Here is an 18,798-nt window from a genome sequence, read left to right as displayed (position 1 = left end):
CCCAGGCAATCAGGCTCCAGAGCCCATTTATTTTTGGTTTCAAAACAAAAATATATTTGGCATTGCCTAGGTATATTTTAAAATCCTTTTCTACTTCAGTATGTGATTTACTTTGTCATTAAAGATGATTTCAGGGGTGCCTGGGTGTCTGACTCTCTCTTGATTTTGGCTCAGATCATGATCTCACAGTCATGAGATCGAGCCCTGTGTTGGGCTCTTTTGGGTGTGGAGCCTGTGTACCCAGCATGGGTGTGTTCACTCTCTCTAAAAAAAGAAAAAAAAAAAAGGTTATTTCAGTGGCAGTATTTGACAGTGATTTCTTTTGAATGCAAGATAACACTATTCTCTTTTGTGTTGCTTCTTTAAAGAAAGGTGCAAGTGGTTAGGAAGGTTAATGAGGATGTTGTATCACTTCAGCAAAACTTAGTTCTCTCTCTCAGCAGTGCCTTCCAATTTGGATTTAGCCATGCATTGGTGGTCAGGGGCGGGGGTTGTTCTTCCCTGTTACTCTCTCCACTTAAATCAAAGAAGAAAACATTTCAAATCTGTAGTATTCTAGTATCAAGTTGGAAAGGGCATTTTTAAAGAGTACATGTGCTCACTATTTGTCTTTTGAAGGATTATATACCTTTTTGATATCAAATACATCATTCTTTATAAGGTGAAAAAAACCTCTTAAGACCTTGGAATAAATCTGGACAGGAATAGTTAAATACTCTCAGGTGCTCTGAAGTGCTCTGGACACTGAATGTTGGCGAGGGAGCCGCATGTCGGTCAGGAAATAACTCACCCTGTGATTGTAACACAATATTTTAATGAAGGAGCAAAGAGGAGCATCCCCTCCCTTTGTGGTCCACTACATAGCACTCAGGCTGATGGGGTCAGCAGTGCTGTGTGAAGTCCAGTCACATGGCTCCAGAATTAGAAAGGATAATTAGAGACTTAGAGTTGTACATGTTCCAATGGGTTCCTTTGTGTCTGGGTGCTTCTCCCTTGCTGGCTTATCATCTGATGATTGCAACTCCAATCAGTAAGTTGTGACCTGAAGACTATAAGGCACAAATGTTGTCACTGTGACCATTCACAGAGCTAAATATTGTCCATTTCTATTGAGCTTGGGTTTGGACAGATAGGAAAAGAGAGATACCAAATATAGTAACATGGCAGGATCCTCTCTTTTGGTTCTCTGAAACTTATAAAACTGCATTTTAAAATTAACTGTTTAGCATAATAGATAAATTTTATGTCTCAGCCTCCTGGCTTTTCTTTCAGATACCGCTCAGGATATGGAGGAATACAGCAGAAGAGGTGAATTACATCAGTGTGCAACTGATATGCCTGAGGAGAGTGCTTCAGTCAGTCTTGGGTCCACTCCAAATTTGATAGTTTTGGTTTTTTTGCCTTCCTTTTTTGTTTGTTTGTTTGTTTGTTTTCCCTCTTTTCAAATGGAATGCTGGTGTTTAAAAGTATCCCTTTTCTTTAGTTTTTCTCTTTCTTTAGTGTTTGTCTAGGAAAAAGCACGTGAAGTGTGATTTCAAAAATGTTTTTGACATTTCAATTTAAAACCTGCAGGCATTTTAGTTTATAAGTATCAAAATAAGAATGAAAATAATGTGGTATTAGTTAAGCTTCTGAGTGAGGAAAAGATTTTGATCCTGTGAAATTGTCTTTAGAGATCTGGCTGACCAGTGAGTTTCCGATTTTTCTTGTATCATTGGGAGCAGGAAGCTCCGCAGTCTCATAGGTTTATTATTGGGTAGCTCTTGCTCTAGTAATCTCTTTAGTCCTTTTCTTTTGGGTTTGAAGACTAGTTTTGCAGAAAATGGGTTCTTTTTTTTTTTTCTTTCCAGCTTCTCTTCCAAGCACTTATAATGGATTTTGTTTTTTTATTTACCACAAAGGGATCCTTGCTCAGTGATGAGTGATGGGGGCTCTGCTAGGTTTCAGAGCCAGTCCTATCTGGGTTTGAATCCTGTCTCAGTTACTTACTAGGTGTGTGATATTGAGTAATTACAGAAAATGTGAGAACGTTTCCACGTGTAAAATGCAATGTATAATACCTATCTGGTAAAGGAAGGAGAAGCAAATGAGATTAGTCAGGTAGCAGAAATCAAGAAAAGAAAATCAAGTAGCTTAACAATGCCTGGTGTACATCATAGGAGATAAATAAATCAAAATTTATGTCATCATGCTACTGTGCCATGAGCTCAAGTCCTGTATCAGTCTCTGAGCTGCCAGCACTGTCCTCTCAGCTCTAACTATCTGGCACACCTATTGCTGGACTTCCTGAAATACCACTTTCTTTTCATAAAGTACAACACTCTGTGGTAGGGTGGCATAAATATGGGGATTTGGGATCAGAAGACAAGGAGGTCACGTCATCCTCTTTACTGGCTGCCTGATCTTGTTTTACTCCAGACAGCCTGTGATTCCATTGGTGAGGTGGAAATAACCTTACCACTCATTTTATAGATTTGTTGTAAGAATTTGCTAAGTTCTAGTTTGTGGATATTTATTTTAAACCTATTGTGAGTTTTGTAGTAGTCTGAATAATAATCTAAGGGATGTAAGAAAATACACAAGAAAAACCTGGTAAAGAAAAACAGATGCAAGGATTTGGCAAATGTTTGAATATAGGACATGCAGGCTGAGTCAAAATCATTGTGAGACTTCAAGCGTGGATGACTTACTGAATCTAGAAGTAATAGGAATTGGGGAGATCGGTGGGGTTTGTAGGAGAGTAGCTAGTAGTGAGGTCAGTTTAAACAGGTTAAATTTCAGGAGAGCGATGGTGCTTTATGTAGAAGTGCTGGTGGGAGTGTGAGATTGAAGGCTGGCTGCAGGACTTTGGAGTTACCATTTGGATGTGAGGCTTGCAGCTGTGGGCATGAACGAACTCTTGGGTGATGAGGGGTGTGCTGAGGCCAGGTGCAGAGATGCACACACAGGAGCACTTGGGTGCTGCTTGTGCATCTTTTTGATTCTGTATTTGTAGGAAATGCCCTCCAAGGTGAGTTTCCTGGGCGCTCTTCTGTACTTGCTTCGTTTCTCCAGCAGTGCCTTGATTAGCAGGGAGAAGCTCAGTGCTCTAGTCGTCTGATGGATGTTCTTTTAATTTCTCTCAGACAGTCCTGGCCCTGGCTGGCCTTGGTGATTTGGGGCTCTGTTTGTTGAGTGCCTTCTATATAAATTGGTGATGACTTCAGGAAATGGTCCTGGATTTGAAATAGGGTTTCCTAGAAACATTTTAATTCTCTAGTTCACAACTTAAAGTAATGCCCTGGATAATGATGGATATTAGTATGAAGAGTGCTGTGGGATGCTTGCTGAAGTGGATGATCTTTTATCAAAGACCATATTAAAACACTTTGTTTTTATTTATTTTTTAAAATTTGTTTTAGAGAGAGAGTGGGAGAGCAGAGGAAAAGGGCAGAGGGAAAGAGAGCATCTTAAGCAGGCTCCACACTCAGCATGGAGCCTGATATAGGACTTGATCTCATGACCCTGGGATCATGACCTGAGCTGAAATCAAGAGTTGGATGCTCAGCCAACTGAGCTGCCCAGTCACCTCAAGACTTTAAATGACATTGGACGTATATATTATTACAAGGGTAATCATGGGTCTAAATAAAAATCTGATTGACAGTTACTGTTTTAACTGGATTGAGATGATATAGCCATTTTTTTATTCATATATCAGTGCAATTTTTATCTTTTAAAGGAAGCAACAGCATTTCCTTTTAGCAGAGGTCACTTAACACAAGATTTGCAATACTGGATGAGAAATATTATCCATTGATTTGTTGTTTGGGGAAGCAAAAAGAGAAAGTTATATGAAGGTATTTTACATAGGAGTACCAATTTATCAGAACTCCAGATGGGTACATTTCCAGTGCCTTAATCTTTTTTTCTTTTTCTACTGTGGATCTCCTAAGCTTTCTATCAACTGATGTACAGAATCTGTATTAAATTGACTCAAGCTCCTAACAGAGCCTTAATATTCAGTATCATGGCCATGGTAAGTTCAATATAATCTTTCTCATGCATGCTAATGAAGATTAATATCAAACTACATCTAAACCAATGTTAGGTCAATAATTTGACTTCATAATCCCCACACCGCATATGATATTTCATATGCCTGCGCCTAAACCTCCATCTGTAGTGTTCTACTGGTCTCTCCATTAAGAATTATTAAAGGAAAGCCTTATAAGTCACACACTGAACTACTGAGATTCTTAATCTTTCTACTTACCACCTTGCTTCGCAGTGGTGTTGAGCTGGGAGCCTGTTAGAATTGCAGAATCTCAGGCCCCACCTGTGACCTACTAATTTAGGATCTGCATTTTAAGATGCCCAGGTGGTTTACATAAACTGACATTTGACAGGCACTGGTCTGGAACAGTGGTCTGTGGACCAAGCTAAAGTAGGAAAGCTCTAGAATAGGATTATCTGACCTGACTGCACATTAGAGTTACATAGGGAGCTTTTTAAAATTCCAATTTCCCATGCTTCACCAACAGAGATTCTGATTCTGTTGGTGGAGGGTGACATCCGGACAGTGATAGCTTTAAAGTTTATTTGTTTTGAGAGAGAGAGAGAGAGAGAGAGAGAGAGAGAGAGAGAGAGAGAATCCCAAACAGGCTCCACACTATTAGCTCAGAGCCTGATGTTGAACTCATGACCTGAGCCAAAACCAAGAGTCTGACGCTTAACTGACGGAGACACCCAGGCGCCCCCACCTGGGAATCTTTTAAAGCTATCACTGTTTGGGGTGCCTGGGTGGCTCAGTTGGACTTTGGCTCAGGTCATGATCTCACGGTTCGTGGGTTCAAGCCCCACGTTGGGCTCTGTGCTGACAGCTCAGATTCTGTGTCTCCCTCTCTCTCTGCCCCTCCCCTGCTCATGCTCTCTCAAAAATAAATAAAACGTTAAAAAAAATATGAAAACAATTCCCGGGTGATCCTGATGTTCAGCTTGGACAGTCAACCTCTCCTTTTGGAGTTTGTTAGAAATGTGTAACGCAGACCTCACCCCTGATGTATTCAATCAAAATGTGTATTTTAACTATTTTAACAAATTCTGAGGTCATTCATGAGTACTTTAAAGTTTGAGAAACACTGGAAACTGTTTAAAGGCAGAATATAAAGCTAAGTAAGATAGTCCCTATTCTCAGGTGAGCAGGGTTACTGTGCTAGTGGCAGGGATGAGTCTAACAGAGGTTTGTAACAGTGAGTGGTCCTGGCTGTGAACCTTGTAATGATTTCTTGCTTCATCTTTGGTGTAGTGATCATGGGGTGCCCATCCTTACTCTAGAAATATAATTGGGGTTGATCCATTTTCCTGCTAGGAAACGGTATGGTTTCTTATAAACAGTGTGGGTTCTTAAGTCAGATTGCCTTGGTTCAAATTTTGGTAAATTATTTCCCTAAACCTCAACTTTCTTACCTGGGAAAAGAGATAATAATTTACTTCCACTTGATGGAGTACTCAAAATATGTTGTCCGTTATTATTAGTAATAACACTGCTTGAGTTATTTTCTTTAAATTTTTTTAATGTTTTTTAATTTATTTTTGAGAGAGAGAGAAAGTGAGAGAGAGAGAGAGAGAGAGAGAGCGCATGAGTGGGGAAGGGGCACAGAAAGAGGAAGACAGAATCCAAAGCAGGCTCCAGGCTCTGAGCTGTTAGCACAGAGCCTGACGTGGGGCTTGAACTCAAAGACTGTGAGATCATGACCTGAGCTGAAGTCGGACGCTTAACCAACTGAGCCACCCAGGTGCCCCAAGCTATTTTCTTTAAAACTTTTTCAAAGTCACCTGATATGAAAGAGCTGTGGTCAGATCGATTTAGGATGTTGTATATCTGTAATACTAATTGTAAGAGCCTTAGATTACTTGAAGGTGAGGATTTTTAGTGACAGTTTGTTTCACTGTGTTTATCTATTTAGCAGCTCCACTGCAACACAAAGAATATGACATTTTCTAGTTAAGAGTAGTAATATAAAATTTTTAGTACAGAGAAAATAAGAGGTATTGAATGTTGCAAAGCAAAACCATAAAAGTTCCCTTAACAATGGTTTTAGGATTCATCCTGTAATGTACTTAGCCAGGTATGGGCAGTGATCTTCTTGAGTCTTTAGTCTTGACACTCAGTGTTACAGGGTCCAGCACATATTAGAGACTAGGTTTTTGTTTAGTGAAGAACTTAATTAGCAGCTCCTCTATACTAGGTACTTGGTGTCCGCCAGAGAAGAGGCGGACAACTTCACAAGTATTTTTACTACAAGGCCTAGAAAGCCAGACAGTAAGGGTCTGAGGCTGAGGCTACTTCCAGGAAGTGTTGTAGAGGCCCTCCTGGAAGTGTTGCTTTTGTGTGTGTGTGTGTGTGTGTATGTGTGTGTGTTTTAATGCTTATTTATTTTTGAGAGAGAGAGAGAGAGAGACAGTGAGAGAGAGAGAGAGAGAGAGAGAGAGAGAGACAGTGTACTAGTGGGAGCAGGGCAGAGAGAGAGAGAGAGAGAGAGAGAGAGAGAGAGAGAGATACAGAATCAGGAGCAGGCTCCAGGCTCTGAGCTGTCACCACAGAGCCCCACGTGCAGCTCAAACCCACTAACCGTGAGATCATGACCTGAGCCGAAGTCGGATGCTTAACTGACTAAGCCACCCAAGCGTCTCTGTGGTGGGTTTTGAAGGCAGAGGTGGATGTGTGTAAATGATTGTTGGTGGGGAGTGTGCAGGGTGACTGTCCAGACAGAGCCAAAATGAGGCAGAATTAGTAACAGCTGCTTGAATTTGGGGACTTGAGAGTTGGGAGCTGAGGGGACTGTGAACCTCTTTGCCTCTTCTGTTAATCTTTCAGACTGAACAGGTGCCACTGTGCTCAAAGGCAGGCATTATGCAGTTGACATTTTGCAACTTCTGAAACATTTTAGGCATCCCAAGGGTATGGAAAATAATAAACACTTGTGATCTCACCAGCCAATTTAAGAAAGAAACATTGCAAATGAATTGCCAACTTGGTGAATGCCTCCCTGTTTGCATTCCTCTCTTTCTCTTCCTTAGGGTAACCATGGCCTGTGGGTGTCTGTCATTCCTATACAAGTGTGCATCTGTAGACACTAGATAGTATTTTTTCATGTTTTTAGACTTTATATAAATGTTACCTTCTTCTTTCCTGTTGTAACTCACTTTTTTGCTCAACATTTCAAATTCATTATTACTGATTCATAAAGTCCTACTTTATTAATTTGCTGTATAGTATTCATTACATGGATGTATACTGTAATTTATTTTTCCATTTTCCTATTTATGAACACTTTGGCTGCCTTGTATTTTTGTTATCTCAAATGGCCTGATAGTGAACATTCTAATTTGTTGTTTCTTGTGCACTTATGGGAGAGTTTCTCTAGGCTAAGTATATATTTAGGAACAAAATTGCTGGACAGTAAGTTGTAATCATTTTCTGGGTGAATCAAGGCATTCTTGAAAGGGCGTATTACATTTTCTTTGAGAGGATATAATTTTATCTACTTCTGTTTATAAAGTAATTTTTACTTATTCTACCTCCTGGATCCTTGTAATTCCAATATCCTAACAAAAACAGCTGTTGTCCAAAGAAAAAGCATGGGAAACAGAATGAAGTTTCCTTTCCCTTTAGGGGCACTGAATGTGGACTCTGTTATCCATTAGTTGGGTCTGCTGACTGGCCTTTCTATGGGACTCCTATAGTTCCCGGTTTCTGAGATGCATCTGCAGGCGGTTGCTGTTGTGTCTGACAGCTGTGAGTGTTGCCTGTCCACCTCTGGTTGTCTGACGCGGAACTTGAACAACAGGGAAAATGAATACTTTAATTTCAACGATAGCGGAAAAGCAGAAACAAAAGTAGAAATGAAAATAGGAAAACACAGATCACAAGATTAAGTGTGAATTTTATAAAATCTAAATGGATTAGGTTTTTTTTTCCTCTTTCAGGCATTCTTTAGTGTGTGCTGCCAGAACTTAGAGTCTTCAAAAACAGTACTTCAAAAACCTTAGTGTTATTATTGAAGAACAATGCTGAAATTACTTTCTTCTTCTTTTCTTTTTTGAAATGATGTTGGACAAACCTCTTTCTCCCAAAAGAGCAAACACTCCAAATCAACTAAGACAATTGTCCTTTCTCCCTATTGTCAGCTTGCCGTCTGGCTTCTGAAGAGTTAAATTGGAGGTTTGTGAGGTCATGTGTGACTTCACTGGGTCTGGACTTTTGAAGCAGATCTCTTGGAGGGAAGCTGCCTGTTGAGGCTAAGTGGAGGGGGCGGGGGGAGTTCTCCTGTAACTTCTTTCAAGTTCTTATCCCTCAGCCCCTGAGGGACATAGTAGCATTCTGGGAGAATGTCACTGCAGAGTCAGCGTGTAGCAGTTTGTAATTACAACCGGAGCAGCTATAGAAGTACATTAAAAGAGCCCTTGCTGAAGATGAAGATTTGTTGAACAGATGGAACGGGAGAATGTTCTTTGTATTCCTCGCAAAATTATGGGCAGACTGTTTGCTGACGGAGGTAACTGGAATTCAGTTTATTTTCTTTGTCCTGGGCAGTACTGGGTTATGTATAATTGTAGTTACAGAAAATTGCTTGGATTTTAAACTGTTTGATTTAAACTGGAAAGCATGGTAAGAAAGTCTTAGAAACTTAGGAAAATGATAGTTCACATACATTGTTTTCTAAACGAGGCTGACAGAAATGAAGAGGGTATATTTGTTACAGGGTCTGTAATGTTTGGGCATGTTGCGATTTTTTCATTTAAGTTGTGTTGCTCTTTTGAGGTAGTTAGACGTAGCTTGGTGCTCCTAGATTATAGTGTGCTAATTTCATCTATTTTTTATGAAACTGCATCCAGGCATTGGAAGGTTCCCAGTTTGAACTTGGTCATTTAGTGGGGTCTGTCTGACAACTGTGCAAGGCTGTCATTCTCATTTCGGTGTACATCTGCTCTAAGGGAATGTTGGCTGTGCTGTTAGTATAGAAACATGATTTGTCTTAGAATTTAGTATTAGGTTTGAAACTTCAAAGGTTAGCTAGTTATCTAAAGAAAAAAAGCATAGGGAGTATCTTTTTCTGGAACTGAGGGAATTTAAGCTTCTTAGTTTATCTCTGGGAAGGCCTCTTTTTTTTTCATACTCAATAGGCACAGACAAGTGCAAGACATAAATAAAGTCAGCAGTGGTAAAGAAGGGAGCTTGAGCCCAGTGTGTTGGTATTTTGTCCCTTCTTGAGATGCTTGGGGTCAAAGGGCTCATGAACACCCAAGAGCCTGTGAGGACCCTAGTATTTGAATGTACAGGACATTCAGCTGATTATAACAGATGTGTTGGTGGGTATGTATGGGGTATATTGAAATTTCTTGCCTTGATTACAGAGTTTAAGTCCATAATTTTAAATTTATATTTCCAGTATTTTATAATGTCATTTATCTTACATAGCCCATTAGTATAAAAAAATGCCTTTTTCTAATTGGATATTTTGTTCTGTAGCTTTAATAATAAAGGACAAAAGAGAATAGTTGAAAAAAAAGATGTGAAACATATTTTGTGAGAGGCACAGTGCCTGGACTTGGGAATTATAGGTTCACTGTTTGAGTTTTAGCTCTCTTTCTTACAGTTTGGCCTCTAGTAAGTTACTTAACCACTCTTCAGTCTCCGTTTCTTCGTATGTGATCTAGACATGGTGATAGCACCTCTCCTGAGAGGTGGTGGTTGTGAAGATTGACTGAGGTGCAGTGCATGGGATGCACTTCGCAGAATTTCTCCTGTGGTAATAAAAGCTCAGTAAATATTAATAAACTTAGGCTATCGTTATTTTTAACTTGTTCTTCCTTACATCAGGCACGTGAGAGGACTTAGACCTTAGAGAATGGTGATAATGAATGTGGAGTTGTGGGTACATATGCTCACACTGTAAATGTGGCAGGGTTCCAGGTAGTGCTTTGTTCCCCATGGCACCATGGCAGTCAGCCCCCCGCTGCCCCATCAGTCATCTCTCAAATGGAGCCTTGGGTGTCAAAAGGGCTGAGGGAGAAAAATGGGTAGATTAATGCAAATCCAACAACACTTTGTGAAAACTTCTTTATACTCACGTTCTACTGATTGTGTCTCAGTTCCATCATCTCTGAATATGGAGCCCAGCACTGCCCACATAGGGACCTCACAGGAGGAAAGTGACCCACATTGGGAGTACAGCTGAAATGATTGTCAAAATCAGACCATTCCTTTCTGTGTCTCATGTCTAGATCAGTGTTTCCAAAGCTTTGGTTTAAAATGATTTTCTTGTGTGTTATTAGTTAACTTAATCTAGTGTAAGTTTTTCTGTTTGCCTCCATGACTTTCCAGTGCAGTCATTATAGATTTTAAATTTAATTTTGAACTAGTTTTCAAAAATATGAAAGGAATATGTACCAATGGTAAAAATTGAAATTGAAGTTCTCTTTGTTCCCACTCTGTTCCCACTTCTCAGAACCTCCTGATGGTTTCTAGTGTATTCTTTAAGTCATGGTCTGTGCCACTCTTGGGGAGCATATTTTAAACTGCTTTACTGGTGCAAAAGTGCAAATGTGGAATGGAAGGTTGTGTCAGATTTGCCAGCTCCCTCTGCAGCTTATTTCCTCCCTCCAGTTCTGCAGCACAATGTTTGGAATGTTTGGGAGCTCCCTTGTAGGGAACCTGCCTGCACAGCTGGGTTGTGTCACCAAGAGCCCAATGAACTTGGCAGGTCCTGCTCTAGCCACACTAGTGTCATTCATGTGATCAGGCTAGAGTTCATGAAGGATAGTGAGGCATTGGGGTTTTCTCAGATGCCTGGGTCTGAACCTACTGTGAAAATGCTCAATCCTGGAATTCTGGGGAGGCAGAGCCTGTTTGGGGTTCCAGCAAGGATTTTAGTCATTGTTTAGCTGGCTAGAGGGTGTGGTTCAGTCAGCCCTTTGAGCTATTGTTGTGCTTGGCTTTTTGTCATTACTAACATTGGGTGGAGGTAGTGTACAAGTAGATGCACTGAATGTGGAGTTGGAAGATATGGGCTCAACTCCCAGCCTTGCTGCTTACCAGCTGTGAGCTGGGGCAAGGTTTCTTTGGTTTTCTGTTTCTTTACTTGGAAAATGAGACTATGGTGAGGGTCAGATACAACAATGTATATGAAAGTTCTAGATAAACTGCAAAGTGCTCTGTGGATTTAAAACAAATTTAAATTTGTTTTTCTTAATCGATTATTGAAAGGATTGGCTTATTCCTCTTAATTGGCTTGCGTATGTTGAACTATCTGTATTTTGGAGAAGGAGAAATGGTTGTCTAGTATTTGGTGTCATTGGACTTGATCCCACCTCTTTGTGAATGTGGTTTGTCCCATCTGCTGTTGAATGCTGCATAAACCTACATTCAGAAAGGGGGAGGGCAATATAAATTCTGTGCTCAGAATGTTCTCAAGTAAGCCACTCCCTTTTGTTGATTCAGCTGGTCCTTTATTAAGACCCTACTTTTTAGCAGAGGAAGCACTGAGAACTGAGGCCTGAGTATCTCTGTTGGCCCAACTCTGCTAGTAATTGTGAGACCTGGGAAGGAAGGGTCCTTCTTCTTTTGTTCTCTCAGTTTTCTCATCTGTGAAACAAAAAGCAGTTGGACAGAAAACTTTATTGTATGTGGGATGGAGATGGTGACTAGATACCTTCCTTTTTCTGTCTTTTCTGTACCTTATTATATCCACCATTTTTGCCAATTCTTGCTTTCTCTTTTAAACAACTTAGGACAGTTATCTTCAGAAAGATAAGACAAGTAAGTAATGAGGCTAAACACCAACTTGAGGGATGCTGTGCTGACATGTGAGACCTAAATATAATGAGAGCCCTTTAAGGATGACAGAGTGGTTAGGAGTGAGTATTGTATTGTCCTGCCTGTGACCCATTGACCTTGACATGCTCTGTTTTATAGACATCTAGAACTAGTCATCTTTGATCAGGGCTTCCACGTCTCAGATCTGTTGTTATGGGAGCTATGAGTACCTGAAGGGAGAGAAAGAAAAAGGATGGGTGATGGTAGCTGGTAACTGTTTGATGGTAGCTGAAATAGAGATGCCACCATGAGAAGAAATGGAAAATGAATATTGTTTGAGCTGGAGGCAATAATCCCTTCAGGGCAGAGGAGGGGCCTTTTGCCAGGCTGTATGTGAGATACTTGCATTGCTGTGGCTTGGTTCTCAGTATTGTTCATCCAACTTGGTTTCTTAAGTTCTTTATCTAAATCTTGTTGACTAGAGGTACACATTCATCATGTGTGGACATTTTAGTCTTGCTTTCCCAGGACAAGAGTGCATTTCTAGGTGATGGAATGATAGGGAAACATTTGTATTTCTTCAGTGTTTCCCTGCTAAGATAAAAAACAAAACAAAACACAGTTAAAAACTGTCTCTGCAGAGCACAAATCATAAGGCTTAGGATGGGCCCAAGTAGCATGAGATAGTCATTATGTAGATAGTAACTTTTGTATTTAGTGAGTTCTTTGGTCAGCTGAGCCAGCTGTCAGAGGCCCATGCAAAGTGTCCTTATTTAAACAATTCAGCTAAAGAATTCCAAGACTCATGACTTAAAAAGGCAATGGTTGGTGAGTGGAACACAGATTTCTTATGTGATTGGCTGAGTAGCCCAAGTGTAGGACCATGTGTTCTAGGAATTATTTCTGTTGTAGACCCTTCCAGTTGCAATACAAGTAGAGAGATTCTGTTGATCAACATTTCACACTTCTTGCTAGTTCCCAGAGGTGGGAATCTCATATATTTACCTTGCATATACTTTGTGCCAAGCAAATCAATGCCTATCTAAATGTCAACTGTATAAGGGTTGCTTCAGGACTCGAGGTGGGGATATGGCCAACAGTTTTAGAAGGTAATGAAGACTAAACCTAAGGACTAAGTCAGTACAAAATAGGTTTGGCTTTACATTTTCTGGCATCTTGTCCTTGGGAAGCTGGTGTGTTGCTGGAGTCCAGCTCCAGCAGGTCCAGGCGTTCCCGAAGGATGAATGGCGTTGGCGAAAAAGTGAAAATAAAATAAAAATAAAAATGGACACAGACAACAGCAGTGTGTTGGACTGGCTACTTTATTGTGGCAAACGTAGCATTATATTTGTTAGCAATTTCCTTGTAGCGTGCGTCACCTACGTTTTCTGGCATTACCGAATTCTAAAAATGTTCCTATGTGTAATCACCCTTTAAGGAATAACATGGTTATTTTCTCATAATGTTCCCTCCTGCCCTTTCCTTATTGATTAATTTCTTACATTATTTTCATTATGTATCTATGTTTATAATCTATAAAGCTTTTGCTTTGCTGTTTCCATGAAAGGTCATCTATCTCTCAACACCTCATGAGGAACAGTTACAGGGACATGACCTCTTAGTTGTTTCCCCGAACCATTTGTGGTTTGAGGAACAAAAGTGTTCGCCTCGGTCCGAGGTGCCAGGAGGGGGCCAAGAGGGCCTTAGGAACCCACGCCTTATGCATTCTCAGAGAGACAATGCGCCTAGGAACTAATGAACCATTCTGTACCTTAACCGACTAGGTTCAGTCATCATCTGAATGCCTCCTGGGGGCCGAGTGGGCCTAGGGGTTGGAGTAACTTGTGCCCATAGATACACTCCTTTGTTGCCGGAGTGGGGCTTTCAAATCCATGTGTTCCTTCCTTCACTGGTAAATGTATGGGGCTATCCTTCCTTTAGATAGAGGAGTCTTTATAAGGGGTGGCAAGGGCTAAATGTAGGGCCGCACAATTTCCTTGCGGAACCTTATTTCTTTCCCTAATGGTTCTTTTCCCAGGGGGCCTGTCGAGGGCAATTCCCCAACAGACAACTCCCCTTAATACTTTTATTAAGGCCAAATTACATAAAAGTGGAAGTACAAGAAGCTTCACTGTCGGTGGGCTGCCCTGCAGTCCTGATCCGTCCACCGCCCAGGCCCTGCCATCAGGCTGGTTGGATAGCTTGGCTTCTGGCAGTGTGTCCTATCCTTGATTATGACTTTGAATTTACCATGGAAATTGCTGGGTATTTTCTTAAGCTTAAAAATGAGGGAACCAAAATACCCACTTGACACAGAGCCAAAAAATGTTGGCATGTTTTAATGTAACAAGAAACTGCCCACCTTCTCTGTAGAGTCCTGGTAAATTGATCACTCAGAGGCTCCTCCTTGGTAAGCAATATGGATTTCACAGCCTAATCCTTTGAAAATAACTTCTTTCTTTTTAAAGGAAAAAATGTATTAAAATATTTCATGGGAAATTTAGGTTGAACAAAATAGGCACCCACTATTACACACATACGAAAGACTATTCTCAGAAATATCCTAATATGAGAGAGAATATATAGCACTTACATTTGAGTTGCAGTCAGTAGATTCTGAAAGGCCAACATTGCTACGTACTGATTCTTAACTTCATGCCTGGCTTCATATGGTTGCCTCAAAGTGAGAGCTGGTCATCTCCTGAGTCAGCAGTATCTCTTCCTGTGGTATTGAGGTCTTCTTGGGAGGTCTCAGGGCCACACAGCCATGGGGCCAGCTCTGGAAATAGGCTGAGAGATTCATCTGCAGAAGCTAGGTTGTGAGCCAAGGGTGGGGTTGCCCTGCCCAATATGTGTTAAGTATTAAAATCTACCCATGGTTGGCTAGTGTAGAAGTAATATTTATCTTGTGTTATACTCAGTTTTATGAAAACATACCTGAAGATAGCAGTGTGCTGTAACTGTACATCTGGTTGATTAAAAATTGAATTAGATATACCTTCTTAAACAACTTGCAGAGAAAGTCTCATTGTGAAAAAAATAACAGGATTTAGGGATTTTTCCCCCTTCAAAATACTGTATATTATATGGCCACTAGCTATCCTTTCTGTGCTCTGATGCCATTCTTTTCACTTGCTTTTTTGATAGCATGTTTTCTCCTCCCTGCTTTCCTTCTTCTGCCTTTCCTAGCTCCTTTATCCTTAGAATTCAGGTTGTCATGGGATCTTTTCCTTTCTCTGAATATTCAACCTTGCTCATGTCTCCCCTATTGTTTCTCCAGTCCACATTCTTATCTTGCTAAGCCTCAGTAGCCACTGATGGACAGGGACTTTAAGTTGCTGTGGCCATTGCACATCTAAGACCAGTGAGACTCTGATGAGCCCAGGGGTTGCTTCCAGACCTGTCTGTGGAAGGTGGGCGTCTACAGTAGTCCCATGTCTGCTGGTGATGCAAGTGGTAGGAAGAGTGTTGTGCTAGGAGTTGAAAGACTTGGGCTCTGGCCCTAGTTCTGTCTGTATCTAAAATCTTCTTCTTCTTTTTTTTAATGTTTATTTTTGAGAGAGAGAGTGAGAGAGATAGAGAGAAGTACGTGCACCATCAAGGGAGGGGCAGAGAGAGAGAGGGAGTCAGAGAATCCCAAGCAGGCTCTAAGCTGTCAGCCCCCAGCCCAATGCTGGGCTTGATCCCACTAACTGTGAGATCATGACCTTCGGGTGCTGAAATCAAGAATCAGATGCTTAACCGACTGAGCTACCCAGGCACCTCTATCTGTATTTAAATTCTTAAATTCTCTCTTCATTCACTCATCTGGAAAATAAGATTAGATTAAATACTTCATAAGGTGTATTTCCAATGCCAAAAATCTATTACTTGACTGTATGAAATCATATGAATTCTGGCTCCTTAGGTTAGCTCTTTGTGACAAATTAGAATCTTCTGTACAAGACCACATTGAAAAACAATGAAGAGACTGTGAAATTGGAGCAGGTAGAATAACACCAAGAATTAGCAATAGCTAAATCTTACATTATATAGCATCATGTTGCTAAGCATTGATGAGATGGAGAGCAAGTGGAGGGAGAGGCCGTTTTCCATTCTTTTGTGGTCTGTTTTGGGCTGTGTACACAGCTTGACTTTTGTACTGTTCTTCCATGGAAGCAACATCCACCAATTACCCTTTTTCTGTCTGAGTTGACTGATAAATACTTATTTTGAAATCCCAAATGCTCTCTCCTAGGAAGGTGAGCACAGAGATAGTAGAGAATTAGAATTCTCCTTCTCTTGGCTGAAGGAAGTAACTGATCATTACGTTCTTTATCCTTTCTCAGAGTCCTTGTTTCTCCCATGAAAGAAAGCAGAAGTGACTCACAGCAGCTGAAATGAAACCAGAATGTAGGAGGTTAGAGTCCATGTATTTCTCTCTTGGTTCTTAGCTGTCCAGTGTATGGATATTGTATCCTCTGCATTTAGGAGACAAATTCTCTCCCCTTTGAACTGAAGAAGTATGGAGCTGGCACTTGGGAGACTGGTTTTTTTCGAGTGCTTCACATTACCTCTGTGGCTCTGGGCATGTCACTTGCCCATTTCTGAGCTGATCTTGCCTGTAAAATGAGGGAGTTGGGCTAGGCAATATGTGGATTTTTTTTCCAGAGCCAACATGCTATAACCCTGTAATTTTCTTCTTCATTTGTGAGACCATGGGAAAGGAGTGGCAGTGAGGAAAAAGGAGAGTAAGAACAGTCAGGTTCTTCTGAGGCTTATAGAGCTTACTACCTCCTTGAAGGCAGAAGCTGTCTTTTAATTTTTGTGCAATGCTAAGTTCAGGTTACCACAGTGTTTTAAAATTGATTCTTCTTTTTGGTTAGTATACTGATTTTAGCATTTATGAAGGTATCAGCAGCCTGAGGCTCTCTCTGTAAGGAGGACAGTCTCCCAGAAACATGAGTGATTACTTGAATTTTTCTCGTCGTGGTGGCAGAACTTTTGAACTACCTGTACCTTCACGAGAAAAATGCCTGCCTCCACGTGGTCATAGAAACTTTTCTGCTGATCTCCCGTTCCGTTTGTTTTTTTCTTCAACAAAAGTCTCAAGGACATTTGTTGTTCCAAGCTTGTAATAAATGTCTCTTGGTATCCGGGTTGAAGGACCTGCTTTTGTTTTCGAACCCTAAGGTGAGGTTTAGCAAGGGAATATCAGTGTTTCATCAGGGAATTGTTTGCCTTTGCCTTCTTGATAATGATAGTGCCAATCAAAACATTTGTATTCTGATTGAAAAGTTGAGTACATGCATTGAATGGCTTATTAAGAATATTTTCTGGTCATGAGGAGATCTGAAAATCTCCTTTTCCTATTTTCACTTTTTTTTAGCACCACAGGACAACTTCAGAGTTGGCAGATTGCCCTAAATTTAATATGCATCCTCTTTTAATGAGGGATACCACTCTTCCCATTCCTGGAGAACTCTTTTGTTTAGGCTCATACCACTGACTTAAGTGAAGGGTATCAATATGAATGGAGATTATTACAATTGCATTTAGTTATCTATGCTTATTGGTCAGCAGGAGAAAGGATTTTATTTACCTATACTGTATATGTTTATTCAAAACAATAGTTTCCATATTCTCTCCTGTCAGACTCTTAGACTAGTTTGATTTATTGTGTTTCTCCCTTCTGCCGTTTCCTAACTGATGTAGTAATGAGATGTGCAAAGCTATACCTGTGGGCAGAAGGGAGGGTGAGGAGGGATTCTGAGGGCTTAAGTAACCCCCACATGTGTGACTGACACAACTAAGAGGGTGTTGATGGGGTGGTTACAGAGCTCTCTTTGTTTGGAAGTACCGTCTCCCGAAGCCCTGTCCTATCCCCTGGAAGTGATGACTGAGGACGGGGTTGCCACCCTGCCTGTGTCACTAACTCTGGGACCACAAACAGTGCCATGTCAGTGGGATGGTTGCAGGTGCCAAAGGCCCATGGGGCAGCTACTCCAGCAGACTGCAAGATTTCTGTAGCTTACTGCTGAGGTGACAGCCTCTCTTCTCCCTGTCCTTTTCAAGATATCTGTATAGATGTGCCAGTCTTCTATGTGTAATATAATCTCTTTTTAGAATAGTAATAGTGAAAGATGCTATTTACTTTTGAAGAAGTATTCTAATTTACTATATATCGTATTTTTACCTAGTGATTTTTTTCCCTTTAGAACAAACTTACCCTCAAGTTAAAACTTTGTTCTATTTAAATTAACCAGGTTTTAGAAAATCTAGGCTAGTTTGTGAACTCATATGACATGCTTTGAGCCATCTATGGCTGTACATTCCTAGATTTGAGTGCAAAGCATTTCCCACCAATTTGGAATGAACTGGTCATTGTAACCAGTTTTGTATGGGACAGTTGTTTCAGATCCTAACCCTATAATGACGTCATTTTCTTTATACCCAAAATAAATGCTGTGCAGACTAGATTATTCTGGAATTTGCTCTATTTTTCTCCCAATTAAAATCTGTTGCAAAGGAGCCCTGCTAGTGAACAGTCTCCCTTATAAGTTATTGTTTTTTGTGCTTCTAACTTTGCCAGTAATAAATCTTATTTTGCCATGAGAAAGCAGTCCATTCTATTTAAGGTGGAGTAGGAGTTGTGGTTGAAATCGCAAGCACATCCAGTGTGTTCTGTTTTGATTTTCTAGCTTCAGAGCCTTCAGTGGAAATGGCGTAATCTCACTGTGGTTTGGGTTCAAGGGTATAGAACAGTAAGAGCTATAAATATAGTGAATAGAAGGAGGATCATTATTATATTTAGCCAAAATAAGTATGCTCTAAATTGTTTATACATATGGCCTTAAATTAGAGGAACTAGTAATCAATAATAGAGTTTTCAAGCTCCTGATGGAAGATAGGCATGTTTACCTCAATTATTTGTAAATGCATGAAAAAAATAGAGGGGAGATTACCTTGTAGAAGTCCATCCTCTTTAGAACTCTCAAGGGATTGAAAGGGAGACCTTC

General features: G+C 40.5%; 1 protein-coding gene across 16 annotated transcripts in view; it reads left to right on the top strand.

The window, feature by feature from the left end:
• The window catches only part of PSD3 (pleckstrin and Sec7 domain containing 3), an 800,398-nt gene that overhangs the window by 359,535 nt on the left and 422,065 nt on the right, over window positions 1-18,798 (top strand). Inside the window, exon 1 of one of the 16 annotated variants that reach the window (XM_053900987.1) lies at window positions 8,142-8,540. The exons of the other annotated variants lie outside the window; for them this stretch is intronic. The gene's annotated coding sequence lies outside the window, so the exon portion shown is untranslated. Of the gene's footprint in view, window positions 1-8,141; window positions 8,541-18,798 lie in introns of those variants that run through there. 16 annotated transcript variants of the gene reach the window in all.

This window comes from Panthera pardus, unplaced genomic scaffold, assembly GCF_024362965.1.
Source record: "Panthera pardus isolate Hobbes unplaced genomic scaffold, ASM2436296v1 HiC_scaffold_13, whole genome shotgun sequence".
NCBI lineage: Eukaryota > Metazoa > Chordata > Mammalia > Carnivora > Felidae > Panthera > Panthera pardus.
Note: the sequence above shows the minus strand (reverse complement) of the source record. Positions and strands in the feature narration are given on the sequence as shown.